The sequence below is a fragment of the Rhinatrema bivittatum genome, chromosome 9 (genome assembly GCF_901001135.1).
Source record: "Rhinatrema bivittatum chromosome 9, aRhiBiv1.1, whole genome shotgun sequence".
NCBI classification, from domain to species: domain Eukaryota; kingdom Metazoa; phylum Chordata; class Amphibia; order Gymnophiona; family Rhinatrematidae; genus Rhinatrema; species Rhinatrema bivittatum.
Window position 1 is genome coordinate 83574880 of NC_042623.1, and position 22483 is coordinate 83597362.

General features: G+C 41.6%; 1 protein-coding gene and 1 long non-coding RNA gene across 5 annotated transcripts in view; one reads left to right on the plus strand and one right to left on the minus strand.

Moving 5' to 3' along the window:
* GRM8 (glutamate metabotropic receptor 8) overlaps window positions 1–22483 on the plus strand; it is a 1288815-nt gene that overhangs the window by 1145153 nt on the left and 121179 nt on the right. The window lies entirely within an intron of this gene.
* On the minus strand, window positions 13195–15691 carry LOC115098996. Its single transcript, XR_003858661.1, has 3 exons — window positions 15634–15691; window positions 15467–15529; window positions 13195–13465 (listed from the first exon to the last, which is right to left on the minus strand). It is a non-coding gene; the product is annotated as an uncharacterized LOC115098996 (long non-coding RNA).

The following is a 22483-nucleotide window of genomic DNA, read 5'->3' on the forward strand; positions in this document are numbered from 1 at the left end:
CTGGTAGCTTTAACACTAAATGTCAGTCAATAAAAATAATAGGGGACATTTCTTCTTAGAAAAAAAACAGAACATTTAAAAATTCAAGACCTGTAAAACTTCCTCTTCTTATATAAATGTTAGAAATATAGAAACCTAAAAAATGATAGCAGATAAAGCTCATCTGGTTTGCCCCTTCCTCTGCAAAACTGCGGAGCTTAACTATCCTTCGGGATTATCCTGATATCCTCACTTTTAAGCATCATATTTTATTTTTTCATGATTTATTAATCTCTTTTATTATTTTGGCCTCTACCCTCTCTTCTAGAAGGCTGCTCCATGTATCCATTATCCTTTCAGTGAATAAATATTTCCATATGTTACTCCTGAGTCTCTTTTAGCCTCATATCTTGACTCCTTGTTCTAGAACTTCCTTTCGATGGAAAAATGCTTCTAGAAAATTTTTATACCGTTGCAGTATTTGAATGTCTCTATCATATTCCCCTCTTTCTACACTCTTCTCAGTAAAATGAAATAGGCCCATATTCTTACTTCATGGGCTTATGGAGATGGTCATTCTTTCATTTATAGCATGTTAAATCAATTAGTAGGTAAATTTTTAGGTGGGTATATAATGATAAAATACCAACAACAAATACTACCTTATAGCTGAATAATGTAGTGCATTATATGTGACCTCATAACTGTGTGGACACACTTGTATTGTAAATTTCACACATTAGCTCAATCTCAGGTCAATCCGTGGTTATTTTTCTTGATTTTTTCATTTTTGCATATACAAAATATTTCAAAATCATACTCAATATATTCACAAAGATGCTCTTTAAGCAAAAATATTATTTCTTACAAGCACTAATCATTTAGGGGCAGATTTTAAAAGGGTTACTTGCGTAAATCCTCAGGATTTACACACGTAACCGCTCCTGCACGCGCCGAGCCTATTTTGCATAGGCCCGGCGACGTGCGCATATGTCCTGGAGCTTTGTGAAAGGGGCAGGGCAGAACCGAGGCCTCTGGCACAGCGGCCGTGCCGGGAGGATTGCGCGCTGGCACTCGGCCGGCGCATTCAACCTACGCCTGCCTGGAGGCAGGCGCAACTTATGAAATAAAGGTTAGGGGGGGGTTTAGGTAGGGCTGGGGGGGCAGGTTAGGTATGGGAAGGGAGGGGAAGGTGGGGGGGGGGAAAGGAAAGTTCCTTCTGAGGACGCTCCGATTTCGGAGCGGCCTCGGAGGGAACGGGGAAAGCCATCAGGGCTCCCCTAGGGCTCGGCGCGCGCAAGGTGCACTAGTGTGCACCCCCTTGCGTGCGCCGACCCCGGATTTTATAACATGTGCATGGCTGCGCGCGCATGTTATAAAATCGGACGTACATTTGTGCGCACCGGGTAACGTGCACAAATGTACGCCGCAAGCGTAGGTTTAAAAATCTGGCCCTCACTTATCTTATGTATTTTATGAAAACAATGCCATATATCTGGCACCACACTAATTAGTCTGTAAACTGAATAGAAAACAGGATCACAACAAAGACGGCCAATTAATTTCTTCATTGAGCCCAAAAGGGGCAACAGTATTGAGAAACAAATGCATTGTTGTTCTTTGAACTTGAGAAGAGAAATTGTATCACTACCATCACATAATGAGGGAATAATCTGATCAGCAATAGTCCAGTGACATTGCCTAATCTGATCAGCAATAGTCAGTGACATTGCCTAATTCAAAATGGTTCGGGAGAACCAAAAAACGATAAATCTTTTCTGAAATTTCGGAAAAAAATTCATTTTTGAGTTAGTGCGCGCTAACGGGAGTTAATGCACGCTAACTCCCGATAGTTCACACTACCGTAACATGAAAATTGGGGCCCCCGAAAAAAAAACCCCCGAACCACAGGAAAAATGAAATTCCCATGGGGGGGGGGGGGGGGCCCGAAATGAAGCCTGACATGAAATTTTTACCCGAAGCACATCTCTAGTGTTTATACAACTACAATGTTCTGTTAAGCTGTTTTTAATTACTCTCAGGGACAGTAACTTTTAAAACAGTTTGCAGGTGCACATGTGCGTGCATTCGTCGGCCCATAGCCCAGGGACGTGGCTATTTTATAACATATGTGCATGTTATAAAATAGACTGGCCATGTGCACATGTGCGCTCAATTTTAATTGAGCGCAAACCTGTATTCATAAATGCCAATTCTACCACATAAGTGGGGGAATTTTAAAAAGCACATGCACCAACATTGCCCATTTTACCAGTTCGTTCCCAGTTCACCCAGTTTAATAGCCTTCCTTCTCCCCTGTTAGCCCCCAACCTTTAAAACATGGCTGATCTTCCTAATTTTATTGTTTTATAACTTAGATGTCATCCATAGCAGAAGTAAAGTTATACGGCAAGGGACCCGAGCACGCGACAGTGCATGTACGTATTTACACATAAATTTTAGGTTAAAATCCTGGACTGCAGTGGAATTTATGCATGTATTCAGATGGCTTTTAAAATCCACTCGGCGCTCATCAGCCCAATGAATTTGCGCATCCCCTAATTGATGTGCACATCAGTTTTTAAAATGTATCTTTTAATTTACAGGGGCAAACAATCAGGTATATGATGTGTAGATTTATTTGCTGTGTTTTTATGACATATGGGTTACAGAATGGTTTCATTTAGTGTTCAATATTGTAGAAATCCAAAAGGAGTGTTCACCACATGCTGTTTGTCCTGAAAAAGCAACATCAACATTGTCCTCTAATGCTTTTAAGTGTGCATGAACCACAATATCACAAATATTCCTTCCTCTTGAAAACACAAATCATGGTAATTCTTGAAAAAACTTGATATAGTGACAGCACATGGCAATATTTTTTTAATGATCACAACGATATCAGAATTTCTAACTGTGTATTAGAGAAAACATGATAACCTAGAGTATAAATCGAGCTGCTTATATATAAGAAACAACCACCAATTGGGAAAATGTGCCCTTTTGTATGCAGACTTAACACAGAATAATGGGTATTCTTGGGCCAGAAATCTTTCAGCCAATTCCTGAGACAGATCTGTAAAATCTTGGTGCTCAGGTGGTCACCTACTCAGATAATAGAGACATTATCCCAATTTGTGAGAACCAGGTTGAGTATCACACCTTTGCTTGTGGGTTCCATTACCATTTGTTTGAGCAGATCCCCTTGAAAGGCATCCGTTATCTCTCTTCTTCTTATAGATTCTGAAGAAGGGATACTCCAATCTAGCAAACTAAAATCTTTAATGAGCAGCACTTTTCCCTTCATTTCCACCTTTTGGATTCTTCAACCAGATCTCTGTCTAGCATTTCTGTCTGAATCGAAGATCTGTAGACCATACCAATGTAAATAAAAGCACCATTTTCTTATTTTAGGACAGCTCATAATGCTTTTTCCCTACCCCACCTCCTTTGCATTTCAATTGCTTGAAGTCTGTCCAGACTGTGGCTACTAAAGTGATCAGTAGTCTACATTCTAAAGCATATGGGGGCATTCTGTTAGGAACCCTGTCCAAGGAGCTAATCCCCGCGAGCAGGCACTAACCTTCCCCCTATGTTGCGGCTTTCTGCCCGACGCGGCATGGACGCCGCCGAGGTCGGGCCTTCTCATGTGGCTGGAGCCGCGGACTCTTATTTCCTCCTGTGGCCTGGAGGTCACCCATCGGGTCGCTCTTCACCGCGGCTGGAGCTGCAGACTTTGGACCTTCCTATGCGGCACGGAGCCGCATAGGAAGGTCTTCTATATTTAAAGGGCCCATGGCTGGATATGCCCTGGGCCCCACCTTTGAGACTATTTCCTGCCCAGCCATATAAAAGGGCTGGTTTTGCCATTGTTCCTTGCCTTGCATCGGAGTGACTTCAGTCTGGAGGCTCCTGCCTGCCAGAGCTCCGTCGGGTCTTCTGTCTTCTTCGTGGAGCTCCTTGTCTCATCTGCTTCGTACCATGTCTTCGTGTCATGTCTTCATTGCCTGAGGTCCCCGTCCTGGTGTCTCTTATCCTGGTGTATTGCTTCCTGGTGTTCTAGCCCTCCTTGGTGATCGTTCTTGCTCTGGAGCCTTCTGTTCTGCTGGCTGTGGATCTCCGGGTGAAGCAGCTTCGTCATGGGAGATGCTGGCAGTGGACTGGTGTCCTGTGCTCCTGAGCTGTCTTGACCTGCCAGCCCTCGTGGTGCTTCGGATGACATCTGGCTTCGTTGTTGGAGTCCCACCTCAGCTGGATTATTCCCTGTGCTCGTCCCACTCTCCTCGTGGTCCGAGACCAGCCTCCTTGCACTGTGTAGGGCGCGTAGTGGGATAGGGTGGTCCGCAACCAGCCCATTGGGTCTGCCCGTGAAGGTGGGATTAGTAGGGCTCCCTGAGAGACAGTGCCAATGTCTACCCACCCATCTTCTCGTCTCGTCTGGACTTCGTCAAGTTCCTCCCTCGTATGTGATGCCGTCGCATCAACCTTGGTGTCATGTCTTTGTGTCAAGGCCTCCGTCTGCCCTCAACCTCAGGCCGGCATGCTGCTCTATGTCGATCCAAGCGGCAGGTCTGAAAGGGCTCGGAACAGTCGGAGGACCGTTCACCTACCAACATCATCTTGTTGTTGGCGCTGGGAGCTTGCAGGCCCGGCAGAGGGTAAGACCGTGTTCTGCCATGCTGGGACACATCGCCAACCCTCGGTTCAGTCCTGGATCCATCTGGGGTCGGGCTGAGGCCCAAGGGCACAGTAAAACACGCCCATCACAACACATTCTTAAAAATCTAAACATTTATTTATTTATTTATTTATTTATTTATTTTGACATTTTTCTATACCGTCGTTCAGTGGGTACCGTCACAATGGTTTACATTAAGGCACATAAAAATTATGTTAAAGTATATCAAGTTACACAGGTGCCATTAAGGATCAGTAACATAGTTTGTAAACAATATTAATTGGTAAGTTGAATGAATCATATCCATTTCTCATTGTATCAGTTTAGGATACAAGATAAGCTTTATCATTGTACTTTTAGCCTTTATTGATGAACTAAAAATGAAACTTAAACTAAAATAACAAATACAATTACACACATATTGATTTTGGTTATGTGTTTGTTGTTCAATTGTTTGTACCTGCATTCACCTGGGTACTATTCTCCTTTCTCTTTTTGATAAGCTTGTTTAAAGAGCCAGGTTTTTAAATTTTTTCTAAAGGTTTTGTTGTTACTTTGTAATCTTAACTCCAAGGGCATGGTGTTCCATAGTATGGGTCCTGCCAAGGATAGTGCTCTTTCTCTTACTTGTGTTAGTCTTGCTGTTTTGACTGATGGAATAGTAAGAAGTGCTTTGTTGGCTGGTCTCAGGTTTCTGTTCGTACGTGTACGCGAAAGGCTGTGTTCAGCCAATCTGCTTTTCCATTATGTATTAATTTATGTATGGTGCATAGTGTTTTGTACTGAATTCTTTGTTCAATGGGTAGCCAGTGTAACTCCACCAGGGTTTCTGTGATGTGATCTCTTTTGCTTTTGCCGGTCAAGATTCTAGCAGCTGTGTTTTGTAATATTTGTAGTGGTCTTAGTGAAGTGTATGGTAGACCTAGTAGGAGGGCGTTAGAGTAATCAGTGCTTGCAAAAATCAATGCTTGCAGTACTGATTGAAAGTTGGCAGTTGTTAGAAGTGGTTTAAGTCTTCTAAGCACCATGAGTTTAGCGTATCCTTCCTTTATTTTTAAAGATATATGTTGTTTTAAGCTTAGTTCCGTGACAATTATTACTCCTAGGTTCCGTACTTTGTCTGTTAATTCTATTTTTTGGTTGTTTTTGAGTATAATTGGGTTTTGAACGATCTCCGTATTTTTTCGTTCTAAATGTATAAATTCTGTTTTCTCAATATTAATTACTAGATCCATTTGGTTTAGTAGTTGTTTGATGATATCTAGATACATGTTCGCTATTTTTAATGTTTTTTCAATTGTGTCATCAATGGGTAGTATTAATTGGATATCGTCAGCGTATATATAATGTGTGATGCCCATACCAGCTAGCAAGTGACATAATGGTAAGAGATATATGTTGAAGAGTGTGGCCGATAGGGCTGAACCCTGTGGTACTCCTGTTTGAATGTTTATCTTTTCTGACAATTTGTCTTTGATTTGTACTTGAAAATATCTGTTGCTTAGATATGACCTAAACCATTTGATAGTTTTGTTACTTAATCCTATTTCATCTAGTCTATTTAAAAGTATGTCATGATTTACGGTATCAAAGGCTGCTGAGAGGTTTAGCATCACAAGAATGTAATGTTTACCACTGTCGAAACCTCTCATGATGTTATCTGTTAGAGCAAGCAGTAGTGTCTCTGTGCTATAGTGTTTTCAAAAGCCATGTTGTGATGGATACAAGATATTATTGCTATTTAAGTGTTCTGCTAGTTGCTTTTGTATGGTTTTTTCTATTAATTTTGCGATTAGGGGAAGGTTTGATACTGGTCTGTAATTCTCAGGTTAAGTGGATCGCTGTTTTTTTTTCTTTAAAATCGGTTTTACTATTGCCCCTTTTAGTGTCTCTGGCATAGTTCCTTCTTCGAAGCATAGATTCACGATGTTTGCTAATGCTGGGGATACTGTGTTTGCTACTTTTTTATATCTATGGTTGGTATTATGTCATTTCCATGTGGGACGGGATTTAGTTTTTTTAGCATTGATTCGATTTCTAGTTCTGATGTCTCAATGAATGTCGTTCATGGTGTAACATCTCTTTTTTTCATTTTAATTTCTTGCTTCGTTGTAATTGGAATTTTAGTTTTTAGGTTCTTGATTTTGTCATTGAAAAATGTGGCTATTTCATTACATCTTTTCACCGGTAGGTTTTGTGGAGAGTCAGATTTGTCAGTGTTAGGTTTTTTACTATGGTAAATAAGGTTCTAGGGTTGTTTGTGTATTTCTCTATTTTAGTGCTGTAGTATTGTCTTTGTATTTAGAATTGCTTTTTTATAGTAGGCTAGTTGCTTTCTGTATTTAGTTAGGTTTTCAGTTGTTTTCTCTTTTCTCCATTCTTTTTCTTTGTTCCTTAGATTTCTTTTGACTTCCTTTATCTTTTCATTATGCCAGGGGTTTGTTTGTTTGGGTTCCTTGATGTTTATACATTTTATTGGGTTTGTCTCATCAGCTAGATTTTTTGTTATTTGCATCTATGCTGTGGTAGCATTAGTTAGTTTTTCTTCTAAGCTATCTCTCAGGGTTTCTAAGTTATAGGGTGGTTGATATTTAAATTTGATGGGTTCTTTTTTTTCCTGTGTTGATTGGGGTTCAATGTATTTAATGGTGGATTGTAAGAGGAAGTGATCTGACCAAGGGATTTGTGTATAGCCTGATTTGATGTGTTCCAGGTGATTGTGGTTGATGAATAATATATCGAGAGAGTGTCCTGCTCTGTGAGTGGCCTTGTCAGTGGTTAGAGTGAATCCTAGTGCCATCATAATATCCACTAGTGTTTGGCAGGTGTTGGATAAGGGCTATGTGTCTATGTGAAGATTGAAGTCGCCTAGTACAATGGTGGGTTTTGAGGTATTTAAGTGTGTTGTTAGGAATTCAATTAATGGGGAGATATTTAATTCTAGTAGGCTAGATGGGCAGTATATCAAACATATTTGTAAGTTTATAGTTTCAAAAAGGGTGATTTCATGGTTCTTTGGGGGTGTTGTTGGTATTAGTTTACATTTAAATTTTTTTTCAATTATTAGCATTAAACGTTTATTTATTCTGGGGATTGAGAAAATGTCATAGTTCCTGTGTGCTATTTGATTCTTTAAGACTATGTCTGAGTGTTTTAACCATGATTCGGTGATTGCTAAAAAGTTTGGTTTTATGTCATATCAATTCAGGTCTGTAATGATTGGGAATTTTTTAGTGATGGATTGAGCGTTAACTAAAAGGAAGGTTAGCATTAGTAAATTATTTGATAGGGGATTGGTTGAGATGTTTGTCCTTTTTACTTGTATGAGGTCACTAGGTTTTGTCTGTTTTTTTATGTTTGCTGTGTTTCTGTTTCTATGAATCTCTGTGTAATTCTTTCCATATTTACCTTTGTTCAGGCAGATTGTGGTTACGTGTCCTCCCAGTTCTTGAGAGTCATTGACTCTATTCATGTTGTCCAGTCTGAGTTTATTTTCGGTCTTTTGTCCAGTGGTTTCTCAGTGGTGTACGAAGGGGCATACAAAGGGGCATGCCCCTTTGTCGCGCACCTTCGGCGCGCAACGCTGGTGTGCCACGCCTCCAGTCTCGGTGTGGCCCTTTAACTCTCCCCCTTGGCGCGCTTTTCTGGCATCTGACGTCAGCAGCGTTGTCTGAAGGGGAGGGGCTCGGGGCTTGCTTCTGGGACTGTCAGCGGGGGTTCAGCGGCTTCTGTGGGAGAAAACGAAAGAAGAAAAGGTGGGAGGAAGGGAGAGAGCAGGAAAAAAAAACCCCCCAAAACAGCAGAGCAGCGGTAAATTAAGCAAAGTAAAAGTAAAAAAAGTGAAAAAAAAAAAAAAGTAAAAAAGTCCTCTGGGTCTTCTGGGAGGCAGCGGCAGGCAGTGGCAGGCAGCAGCAGGCACATCCCATCTCTGGTCTTGGGGTGGCCCTTTAACTCTCCCCCTTGGCGCGCTTTTCTGGCATCTGACATCAGCAGCATCGTCTGAAGGGGAGGGGCTCAGGGCTTGCTTCCGGGACCGTCAGCGGGGATTCAGCGGCTTCTGTGGGAGAAGAAAAAAGAAGAAGAGGCAGGAGGGAGGGAGAGAGCAGGAAAAAAACTCAAAACAGCAGAGCAGCGGTAAATTAAGCAAAGTAAAAGTAAAAAAAAAAAAGTAGAAAAGGCCTCCGGGTCTTCTGGGAGGCAGCGGCAGGCAGCAGCAGCAGGCACGTCCCGTCTCCGGTCTCGGTGCGGACCTTTAACTCTCCCCCTTGGCGCGCTTTTCTGGCGTCTGACATCAGCAGCGTCATCTGAAGGGGAGGGGCTAGAGGAAAATCAGGATGCAGAGATATGATAGAGAAATTTATATACCTTCAAAATTTTCATGCACAGGCCTCTTTCAATGGAAAAAACACTCTAGAATGAGGGGTCATGGGATGATGGTGAATGGGAGTAGGATAAATCTAAAGAAATATCTCTTTACAGGGAAGGTAGAGGATGCATAAAACAGCCTCCCTGAGGAGGTGATGGAGACTAGGGATGTGCAGCCAAAAAGTTTTCGTTGCGTACGTGATACGTATTCGTGGGGGGTCAATTCCGTTTCATGCGGAAGTATGGAGAATTCCATAAGTTGTCGATCAGTAAATCCGTTACTACGGTGAGTTAAATTATTGTCCCAGCTAAAATTAAAATTAACTACAACCCCCCACCCTCCTGACCCCCCCAAGACTTACCAAAACTCCCTGGTGGTCCAGCGGGGAGTCAGGAAGCCATTGCTGCACTCATTTGCCGGTTTCATCACGGCGCCAATAGCCTGTGTCACAGGCGCCATCTTGTGCTCCTACCATGTGACAGGGGCTGACCAATGGCACCGGTAGCCCCTGTGACATAGTATGGGCAAAGGCTATTGGCGCCATTTTGAGTCCTGGCGTCGGACGGCAGGTCGCTCCGGGACCCCCGTTGGACCCACAGGGACTTTTGGCCAGCTTGGGGGGGGCTTCTGACCAAAAGTCCAGCGGGGGTCCGGGAGCGACCTCCTTGCACGCCAGCCATCCGATGCCAATACTCAAAATCGCCGTCCGATGCCAATACTTAAAATGGCGCCGATTGCCTTTGCCCTCACTATGACGGCGATCGGCGCCATTTTGAGTATTGGCATCGGACGGCGATTTTGAGTCTCAAAATGGCGCCAATCTCCTTTGCCCTCACTATGTGTGTCATAGTGAGGGCAAAGGTGATCGGCGCCATTTTGAGTATTGGCATCGGACGGCAAGTGTGCAAGGAGGTCGCTCCCGGACCCCCGCTGGACTTTTGGCAAGTCTTGTGGGGGTCAGGAGGCCGCCCCAAGCTGGCCAAAAGTCCCTGTGGGTCCAACGGGGGTCCCGGAGCGACCTGCCATCCGATGCCAGGACTCAAAATGGCGCCAATAGCCTTTGCCCATACTATGTCACAGGGGCTACCGGTGCCATTGGTCAGCCCCTGTCACATGGTAGGAGCACAAGATGGCGCCGGTGACCATGTGGCAGGGGCTGACCAATGGCACCGGTAGCCCCTGTGACACAGGCTATCGGCGCCATGATGAAACCAGCACCGAGGGTGTGAGAGTGCAGGGAATGGCTCCCGGACTCCCCGCTGGACCACCAGGGAGTTTTGGTAAGTCTTGGGAGGGTCAGGAGGGTGGGGGGTTTAAATTTTTATTTAGGAGGCCGAATAAAACAGAAATCTGTTTAATACATGGGGAGTCGCGATGCGTTTCGCCTCCCCACATATTTAACAGATAGCAAAAAATAAGTTGTGGATTACAAATCCATGGAAAACGGATGTACATCCCTAATGGAGACAAAGAAAGCATCTGAACTCAAGAAAGCATAGGATAAATATAGAGAATCTCCATACCTGGAAACTTTCTGGACTTCCCCCACCCTTCACCCTGATACTCAGGAAATTTGCATCAATTGCCAGATCTCAGGGGAAACACTAAAAAGCTCAAGGCTTCTCTGTTTACTGTTTCATTCACTCCCCTTTCGGAAGCATTCAGGTAGAGGAGAGATAAGCAAGGAAAACACATACTACAGGCAGCATGCAAGGAGAAACTGCAACTGTGATTCAAAAATTTGGACTTGGCTCAGGGTAGAGTAAGGATTCACAAGTCTATGAATTGTAACTTACAAAGAGATGGTAGAAAGGAAAGTGTGGTTATGGAGAAGGAAGGAAAGGATGGCAGAGTCATTCCTGGAAGAAAGAAAAATGTGGTGGAGGAGAGAGATAGTGTGGATTAACAGAGAAAGCATTGAAGAAAGAAGTTGATGCAATGAGGGTGAAAAGGAGTATGCTTAGAAGTACTCTAAGGAATTATTTCTTTAGAGAAAGGGTAATGGTTGCATGAAAAAAACCTCCTCAGAGATGTTGGAGACATGGACAGTATCTGACTCCAAAAAACATGGGATATGCACAAAAGATTTCTGAGGGATTGTAAAGCAGAACAGTTGGTGTGGATAGAGCAGACTAGATAGGTCATTATGTTTGTATGATACACATTATTCCATCCTTTTACCTTCCTCCCTTGCTAATTAACAGCAATCTCAGAGTGACCACAACTCAAAACTTCCCAAGCATGAAGATGCCTGAAGGAGTGGTAGGGATTGTAAACATGAATAGGTGTGAATGGGTAGACTAGATAGGTAGGTATGGTCTTTTTCTGCCATCATGTTTCTTTGTTTCTTATGCCCTTTTTCCTCTCACAATCTCATAAGAAATGATGCCATGCTGGGTCAGTCCAATGTCCATCGAGCCCAACATCTTGTCCCTGACAGTGTCCAATCCTGATAAAATTTAGCCAGAAGATCCCCAAAAAGTAGATCTATTTCATGTTGCTCACTAACCAGGGATAGTATTGGCTATCCCTTGTCTACCTGGCTAATAATGTTTTATGGGATTTTCCTCAAGGAAGTTCTTCAAACATCTTTAAAACCCTGCTGTGCTAGTATTCTTAACTATGTCCTCCTGCCACTGTATGCACTCACACAGGTCATAAACCACACACACATGGCAAAACATAATGCACACAAGAAATCCTGATATTATTTGCATTATACTGGCTTGTAGAATACAAATTTGAACTCAGCTAATAAAATGTTGCACAAAAGAAAATTGTTTTGTGCTTGTAGTCTTTCAAAAATTAGAGAGAACTTTGCCTCTGCCATATTATAATTTTCTCTTCTTTATTTTCTTTGCTTCAGCCTATCTTCTTCTTATCTTTCTATATTCCCCACTTCCTTGTTTCCTAGTTACTAATTCACTCATTAATTTAAATTTAACTTTATTTAATTGCATATGCTATCATACTTATTTGAATTAAAATTTTATATAAAACAGATATCATCAATCCATAATTATATCCAAGGCAAATGTAACTCCACTAAATTCATTAGGTTAAGCTAGATGGCATCTGCCAACTCTCATTGTCACAGTCTTTTTAGTATTTTCTAGTTTGATAGTTTGTCGCTGTCCCTTATAAAACTTGCTCTCCTTTGAACCTCCTCAATAACATACACATGTTTTTAGTACCAAGACAACAAAAGCACTACTCTATATTCGAGATGAAACCTTACCAGAACTCTCTAGGTAGGTAATGTCACCTCTTTTTCCCTACTGTCATTTCCAATTTATATGTACTTTGGAACCATGCATGCTTTACCAACTGCCATTTATTTTTCACTTTATTGTTTGTTCAGATGTTTCAATCTTTTTTTTTTCTGGTTTTGTCAGTATTAAAACATCCCTATCAAATTTAAAATCAGCATAATTATCTTTTTCCATAAATGTATGACCTTAAACTTGTATATACTGAATTATCTATTGCCATTTATCAATCCAATTCCCCTGCCTTATCAGTCTCTCAGGGTCTACTGGATAATTTACTGCATCATTAATTTTAATGTCATCTGCAAACATTTGTAAATTACTGTTTTAAAACATTTATGTTGGGGTTGTATCTCTGTTGTTTATGAATCCTTATTTTTTAGCATTCTTAATGTTCTGCTTGTCACATAAATCCTGCTAAAATACTTACTTTGTATATCATCTTCCATATCATTGCTTATATTGATTTTAAAGGGCCCTAAAGGATAGCTTGAGACCAATATTCAGAAAAGTTAGTTAGCTAACTTTCATTGTTTATAAAGACTAAAATTCTTTAGTGAAAACAGTTTTATAATGAATACCTCTGAATGTGTCTGTAACACCACCCATCCTAACCCCAATCCACCTCAAGAAAGCCCACCCCAATACAAAGTGCCCTTCTACAGTGGTACCTATATATAGAATGCAAACACCAAATAGTACATCACAACTATAGTATTGAGGTAGAGTTGATTATGATGACAAACTACACTATGAATATTCCTCCTCACCTCTGATAGATTACATATATATGAAAGCAGATGCAAAAACAATTTTTTAATTGAACATCATACTAGGCATCATCGACTTGTGTGAACCACTAATAGCTCAGCCTCATATATAATCATCGGTCAATAGGGCAATGAATAGTGCGATTTGATTCTTAGTACCCGTCACAACTTTTTGTTTTTGTTTTTTCATTGTAATTAAATTATTCCTATGACAATACAACAAAATCAAAAATTCAAAAAACTGGTCTGCTTATCTTATTATATGCCATGTTTCAAAGAATCATCTTGTCTAATATCCTGTCCAATATTACTACAACCCTGACACAGGACCGTGTTTCAAGCTCCTCCAGCTCTTCTTCAAGGGACTTCGTTATGGAATCTTTAGTCCTTTATATGAAGGCATCTGCAAAAATCAATATATGGATACTGTCAAATCAGTTTCCAAAAATCTCACATTAACCATAAAAATCAGACACTTACTGATCAATGCATGCATTCTTAGAAAATGATGGCATTTTTGACTGGAAATGACAGAATGACACCTATTCAGTTTATTTAAATTGCCAAAGCTGTCGCTCAAATGCAAAAAGACGCCTATAAACCGGAAATGATGACCTGAAAGAGACCTATTATGCATAAGGCTCAAAAAGCATTTCATTTACTAATCTTTTGAATGAGTACTTATTGAAAATTACAACAAAGAATACCATTCAATGGCATTATTTAAAACATAGGGATAAACCGTATTAAGATGAAAAATCCACTGCTGTTCCTTTTGGTTAAGCAACCGTTTAGGATCCCCCCCCCCTCCCCTTGGATTCAATTGAACCTTTTCAATTACCCTCCACTGTAGATCCTTGAATTGGTGTAATAATTGAACACAGTGTTGTACCATGGGAGCTTGTAATTTAGAAGTTTGAAAACAGCTCCAATCTTCAATCAAGCGTGTTCTAATAGAACATTTAGTGTGACCTGAGCCCCCATATAAATTGCATAGGTCTGTGTGAATGTCCAGTAATCTGACATTTAAAGAGCTCAAAACGCCTTCTAAATTTAGAAATGTGACTAAATAAGAGTATGCAGGTCAGGGGAACCTCCTGAGGTGACTCCGATGGTTTTTAGGCCTAGCTTGATGGCAACTAGGTAGAGAGTGCATCAAGCTAGGGCAAGAGTACATTGTACTAATCTTATCTTTGTGTACCTTTCCTCACTTCAAATCACATCAAATCTTCAATGATGTACCTGTGACTGTGCATGTAAAACTGCCCCCCAAACCCTAGACCCCCCCCAAACCCTCATCTTCTATAGTGATATAAATAGTTGATTAACATGAGAGCCTTATAAAGAGTCAGTCATTCTCTCTCCTGAAATATGATAAATGTAGGGTGTGTTGCAGTAACTAAAAAATTATCCTAACCATGCCCCCTATTTTTTTCATTATGGGTGCTATTCATGTGAAATTTATAGTAAAATTATGAATCTAGTTCCTAGGTACAGGAAAGGATAATCCATGTGAAAGTGATTTTAAATATCACCACAGTGCCACCTCTGATAGAAAAACATACATAAGGAGAGAGAGAATAGGGATCCCTGCTTAGTACAGACTCAGGATAAAAGGATCAAAGATGTTCCAGATTTAAACTCTTATATGTCTGGAAAATCAAAGTACAGGAATATCAGCAATGATAGGACATAAAATCACCTTGCAACCCAAAGCTGCATTTGTATTACCTAACTCTAGGATTCTCTGACAGCCTAAACATACAGATTGAGAGAACATTTTCTGTGTGTCTGAGACAGCACTATCATTGCATGCCAAAACCTCCCTCTTTCTCCTGATGGAAATAGGGAGACTAAATTGTCATTTATTTTTTTTGAGCCTTAAAGGTAGATTTTAAAAGCATTGCTTGCACAAAAATGGCCCTATATACGCATATGTGGGCCGTGCATGAGCAACGCAAATTTTAAGAAACCAGGAAGTACACGCATGCATACCTATGCACACGTCAAAAATAAGGAGGCAGAACAGGGGCCAAGACTTATACACATAACCCCTGAATTTTGCAAGGCTGAACAGGACATCACATACCATGTAACCTGCATAACTTTACTACTGGTCCTAATGAGGCACAAGTCTGGAGATTTTGGGCCAGAAGGATCCTAAACACCTCGGGGGGGGGGGGGGGGGAGTAAGAGACAATGACACTTTATATATCTCCCAATGTAAGAGGGGCACTTTCAGCTCAGGGTGGGTTTCATGGGGGTGGTGTTACATTGGTCTGCCTAGACTACAAGGGTCTGCAGAGAATGACAGAGAAAGAAGGAAAATAAAGAAACACAATCTGAATAGTGGCAGAAGAAGTAATAGAAACAGTGAAAGACACAAATAGTTAACAAAACATACCTGAGAAGTATCCTGATAATCTTTATCATGGTATCATATGTCAGCTGGTTTGGGTAACATCATCTGATAAAATAATTTATTCAAAGAATTAGATTATTTAAACAACTATTGATTTAAAAATAACACACTTAGTAGTTCATGGTTAAAAAAGAGTGTAGGATACTTACCAGATATTTAATTTTGTTTATACACAGAACAGTTCTGCTAGTTCCTTGAGCTAAGAAAAATAAGAAAAGAGCTCTTATTAGTTAGCATTTATACGAACATCTGCTATCTTTCTTTTTTTATATAATTCATTGCAAATCTAACATCAATAATGCTTTATTGAAAATAAACATTTACCAGTTTTGAAATGTCTTGAATGCTCTAAGGGGCTGATGCAATAAGACGCTTGTTGAAAATGGGCACATATTAGGGAAACGTGCATGCATCCCCTGGGCACCCAATGAAGTATTTCAATGAGGGGCTGCGTAAAAATGGATGTGCTGGGATCAATTGTGCATCCCTAGCACTTAAATGCACTGGGAACCCACAATTGCATTAGGCGCCCAATACGAGTGTCCATTTTTATCCCGCTTCTATGCAATTCTGCTGAGGTTGCTGAAGGTGCCCATAGCTAAGGGTCCCTTGCTATAGGTGTCTAAATTATATGTCCAGAATATATTTTTTTTTTTTGTTAAAATCAAGCCAATATACATTTATTTTTCAACATTGCAAGCAGAACAGTTAAGTGTCATAACAATACTTAGAAGATCCACAGAGAACTGTATTTTTAAATTTCTCATGAACCCTTGACTCGCAGATTGATTTTATACCACCTCCGGAGCTGGAGTTAAATCTGTCACATTAAAAAACATGCATAAGAACATAAGATATGACATACTGGGTCAGACTAAGGGTCCATCAAACCCAGTATCCTGTCTCCAATAGTGGCCAATCCAAGTCACAAGTACCTGGCAAGTACCCAAACATCAGATAAATCACAAGCTACTTTTGCTTATTAATTACCAAAATGGCAGTTTATGGATTTTTCCTCTAGGAACTTATCCAAACCTTTTTCAAACCCTGTTACACCAACTGCTGCAACCACATCCTCTGACAATGAATTCCAGAGCTTAACTATTCGCTGACGGGTAGATTTTTAAAGAAGTGCATGTGTGTCCATGTGTGCATGCTACCCGGTGCACACACATGTATGCACTGATTTTTTAACATGCGCGCGCCAGCAAGTGAATGTTATAAAATCATTGGGCAGTGCACACAGGTGCGCTGGATTTTGTAATCCGTGCATGCATGTGCGAGTGGCTCGCACAAGGGGGGAGATTTACGCAAATCTCACTCGGCGACACATACCGGCCTTCTCCAGTTCCCTCCCAATCTGCTCCAATTAAGGAGCGGACTGGGAGGAAAATTCCCTACCCCCCTATCTAACCTTCCTTCCCCTTCCACTCTCCTCTCCATTCCCTATCCCTATCCCTTCTGATCCCCGTTATTTTTTTTTACCTTTTGCTCCTCAACAAGAACTATAGCAAGTTGCGTGTATCCCCAGGCGCAATGGCAATTGGCCACTGTACCGGCCACCTCCCCCCCCCCTCAGACTTCCCCTCTCCGCCCCTCGGACTGCCCCTTTAACTGGGCCTGACACTTCGGCATGTAACGGGGTTATATGCGATGCTGTGCCCCTTTGAAGATGCGTGTGGTGTGCACAATGCCCAGCCACATGCGGAACCCCTGTTTTTTTATGCCCGCGGGAGAATAAAAATTTGGCCATGAGTGAAAAAGAATTTTCTTCAATTTGTTTTAAATGAACTCCTTGCTAACTTCATGGAGTGCCCACTGGACCTTCTATTATCTGAGAGAGTAAATAACCGATTTACATTAACTTGTTCAAGTCCTTATTGCTTAAGGGGTTATGGACGTGCGTCCAACCATGGGTTAACCAGGCTGCTAACCTGAGTGCATGGTATTGCATTGACCTTCAAGTCTATTGCTAAAGTTAAAAGTGACCTCAGCTTCTTACAGACCTGCTTTTAGGTTTCATCCCTAACACAGGCAAAGTCCAGCTTTAGCAGCTCATTGAGGGGCTTGGCCATACCGGTTAATGCCAAAGGTAATAAATCATACCCATTACCCTCCTTAGTTTTGTAGTATTTTTGGGAGATGATAAATCCTATATAGCCATTACCTTCTTTGGATCAAGCCTCTCTCCAGACTCATTAAATGTCCCAGGAACTGTAGTTTGCTTTGTCCTATGACACACTTTTCTCTGTTCAGCTACAGATCTGATTTTGTAAGTATTTCCATCACTTTTACTAGTATCTTATAATTCTACTCCTTTGATTTCCCATACAGTAACACATCACCCATATAAACAGATATCCCTTCCAATCTATGCAGGATTTCAGACATTTTTGTCTGAAAAATCTCTTGAGCATTTGTGATGCCAAATGGGAGCCAGCAAAAGTTGTACAGACCAAATGGTGTAAAGAATATAACCACCCCTTCAGGGTAGGTAGTTATTCCCTAAAGGGCGGATTTAGGGAATAACTACCCTGCTCGCGTAAATCCGCCCGGATTTACGCAAGCAGGGCCTTGCGCGCCGGCGCGCCTATTTTCCATAGGCCTGCCGGCGCGCGCAGAGCCCCGGGACTCGCGTAAGTCCCGGGGTTTTTTGTCGGGTGCGTGTCGGGGGCGTGTCGGGGGTGGGGCCGATCGACACGGTGTTTTGGGGGCGGGACGCGGCGTTTCGGGGGTGGGCCCGGGGGCGTGGTTTCGGCCTGGGGAGGTCCGGGGGCATGGCCGCGCCCTCCGGAACCGCCCCCGGGTTGCGTCTCGGCGCGCCAGCGGCCTGCTGGCACGCGTGGATTTACTTCTCCCTCCGGGAGGCGTAAATCCGTGGACAAAGGTGGGGGGGGGTTTAGATAGGGCCGGGGTGGTGGGTTAGGTAGAGGAAGGGAGGGGAAGGTGAGGGGAGGGCGAAAGAGAGTTCCCTCTGAGGCCACTCCGATTTCGGAGCGGCCTCGGAGGGAACGAAGGCAGGCTGCGCGGCTTGGCGCGCGCCGGCTGCCCAAAATCGGCAGCCTTGCGCGCGCCGATCCTGGATTTTAGAAGATATGCACGGCTACGCGCGTATCTACTAAAATCCAGCGTACTTTTCTTTGCGACTGGTGGGCCAACAAAAGTACGCGAACGCGCATTTTTTAAAAATCTACCCCTAAGCCTAGGGAGGGGGGCTTCACTATAGAAGAAAATAAAACAAGTATATCATAACTTACTAAAAAAAAGTATATATATCAAGCTCTCACATCCTGTGCCAGAAGACTTCAAGCATCTGTAATCAGTACTGGCAAAAAAAACAAACCAAAAAAAACCCTAACCAAAAAAGGAAATATGTTAGAAATGTTATCAAAAAACTTATATAAGCAAAAAATATGCTGAAAAATAATTGTATATTGAATATTGGTAGATTTTCAGACTACTTCTTTCCAAATCAGTGTATGGAATGAAAATGCAGCTCAGCATTAATAGACAATTAATTATACCCAACTGAAGGCCTTCATTTTGTCATCATACATGACTTTCTCAGGGGAATCAGAAAACTGACACTGGCTTTTACAGAAGGTGATAAAAGTTAGTGTAGTAGAACAAGTCTTGAACAGCCATCTCAAGAGAGATGAGAAACAGAATTCTTTAATTTGGTGCTTAAACCTTTTCCACTTTATTTTCTTAGCAGACTGTTCAAGACTGGCTCATCTACACTAACTTTTATCACCTTCTATAACAGCCAGTGTCAATTTTATGATTCCCCTGAGGAAGTCATGTATGATGGTGAAACGAAGGCCTTCAGGTTGGTGTGCTTAATTGTCTTTTACAGCTGAGCTGCAACATTATAAATACATGTGGCATTTTCAGTCCATACACTGATTTGGATGGAAATCGTTCAGGGGTCCAGATGAAGTCCCAACCCCAATACCACAACTTGGTCTCTTTTTAGGATTACCTTACCTATAGGAGAAAGTGCCATAGACAATCAATAAGAACCCTGTAAATCCTTTTAGTGAGACCTTGTAGCAACGCAACTATAATGAATTAATACAAGCAATATGGAGAACAGAAATACAGTACTATGTATTTAGAAGGTAATTAGTAATAAAGTGGTACCTGGTACAGTCAATTGAAATATAAAGTATGAATAATGTAGTGAACAAATGCAAAAGAATACAACAGTGAAGTCAGTCATATGGAAATATTTTAAACTTAGAACCCAGCCAATGGTTTTCAACCTCCCATGAAACAGTCACTTGGACTAGGGTGAACCCCAACAGGAAGGGGGAAAAAAAGGAAAAATAATAATGTCTCACAAAGAGGAAGGAAAATAAAAAAAAAATCAAATCCACTAGGACTCTTGAAGGTATAGCTGATGTAACTGGCATCTAGCACAAGGCTGAATGTTGTAATTTAAAGGAATTTCAATCCATTATACTATGCAGATTCCTGGCACAGTAAGCAGTGTCTGAAGGATTTTGTGTTCCACTGAACTGAGCTGATATAGTGAAATAACTATAGGCAAATAACTCCTCTTGTCTCTCTTATAACATGTGTTAGACAGGTTAGAGTGTACTTAGCTCAGCTCCTTAGACAGGGGGATTCAACTTTTACTCCTGCTGTTTGGATCCTGACATGGATACTGCTCTGCTATGGGCTGATCCTGCAGAACTTCTATCTTCAGCCTTGGCTCACTGGCTTTGGATGTCTCCACTATAATGCTCTCCCAAATGCCGCAGAAAAAGCACAGCTTCTTCTCTCTTTCTAGCAAAATTGCTTGCACTCCTGCATCTGCTCTTCTAAAAAAAATGGCCCCAGAGACTGCAGGAAAAATGAAAGAGAGCAAATGTATCCCTATGTTTTCTCATCTCATAAATTGGAACACTCTCCCATGTGTTCCCCTTGTGTTAGCTGGAACCTGATTGGCTACACATGTCAGGCAACCTTGTGACAAACTGGATGAGCCCTTATTCAGTTTCCTTGTTTCTTGCTGGTGCAGTGGTTAGAGTTACTAGAAACTCAGTCTTCTACCATCACGTCTCTTTCTAGTGTTTAGTTAAATCACTTCTCCTTAAGTGGGACTAGGAAGTTGTGCCCATAAGATTCTTTGCAGTATCTGAAGTACAGTTGTTGCCAGTCCAGCCCTTATCAAAAGCCTCTGGTTCAATACTCAATATCTAGAACCATGTAACCTCATAGGGATTGAGACACCCATTTATGGGGACCCTGCCACATCTCCTCCCCACTTAAAAAGGGTGAGGGTCTCACAATTTTGAAAGGAAATCAGATTAAGCACATAATTCATATCTAATCCATTTCTGGAACTATCTAATTAAACAGCAATGTTAGCAAGATGCATTTTAACAAATCAATTTTAATGGTGGCCACTAAAACTCAGGAGGCTGTTTGCAGTGGGATATTAGTAGCCATCTCTAACACATCATATGAGATCATATGCACCAGTTTAATTGCTATTTCATGAGTTGTCTCTTTATCTTTTCACCATCCTCAGCTTGGGGATTTTTTTCAGCACTATCACTGTAGTGAGGGTTGTCAACGAGTACAATCAGTGCCCCACATGTGTTTCTGCACCAGCTGGAGTCCTATCCTCCCTACTACTAGCTCAGTCAGTGGTCCAGGTGTTATTAATGCTGGAGGTACACTCAGCTCATTGGAGGAGACCCCAACAGATTTGTACATAGATGGCTGAAAGGTGATAGAGGGTGGTGCTTGAATGCCGAAGGTAATAAATCATACCCATTACCCTTTTTAGTTTTGTAGTATTTTTGGGAGATGATAAATCCTATATAGCCTTTACCTTCTTTGGATCAAGCCTCACTCCAGACTCGTTAAATGTCCCAGGAAATGTAGTTTGCTTTGTCCTATGACACACTTTTCTCTGTTCAGCTACAGATCTGATTTTGTAAGTATTTCCATCACCTGATTTTTACTGAGGGCAGAGTGATTCTGGCAGCTTATCAGCAGGTGCACGAGTGGAGAGCCACACTAACTCAAAGGGATCAGAGCTCGCCATCCTTGTAATTGCAGCAGAATAGTCCATCTCTAACTGAGAGTCTTCACTGATAGATCTGCTGAATTCCCCAGCACAACTCTTAGGTTTATTGGTGGGTCTTTCTTTAGGTCCCTCATGTGACATATTCTCTGTTGCTGAGGACTTGATACGGAAACAGATTCAGTTGAAGGCAACCATACCATTTGCCCTATGATAAACACATGATTTCTGTGTAATTTTCTTTTTGGGCCTTGCCCACTTTCTAGCTTCACCCTGCAGACTGGCAGGTTTGGTACTTTGTAAGAAATAATAGATTGGACTGTATGCCAGCAATTTGACAATTTGTTTTGCTGGGATGCCCAAGACTTTTACCAGTACCCGATCTTTATCACTCAGTTCCTGATTTTTCACTCTAGCATCATATTTGATGTTGTTGCTATCAATTTGGCTTCTTGCAGCTGCATAGTAGGCCTGTTTCAGTTACTACTTCAGATTCTCAATATACTTCAAGCTAATTATTGTGAATTACCATCACAAGTCACACTAAAACACACATTGACTAGCAGCTGAGCCTCCCTACCAAACCTGAGGTATTAGGTTATTATCTGGTGGTATCATTCTTTGTAAAATTATAGGCATGAACCAGCCTGCTCATAAGCTGACTCCTTTTGCATTTCTGCCGAGGAATGTCTAGAGACCTCGCATTTTTAACAGGATTCAATTGAAATGCTTGGATTGTGGATCACCTTGAGGTTAATAGGGGTTGGTATATAATTTCTTGCTATCACAAATCTGTGACGTCTTTGATGAGGCAACTCTCAAAGGGTCAGCCTTGATCTGATTGGATATGGTTAAGGAATCCATAAGAGATAATGTACTTCTTCCATAGTACCTTTGTCATTGTAGATGCATACTGATCCTTGCTGGGGAATGTCTAGACATATCTAGTGAAGTGAACA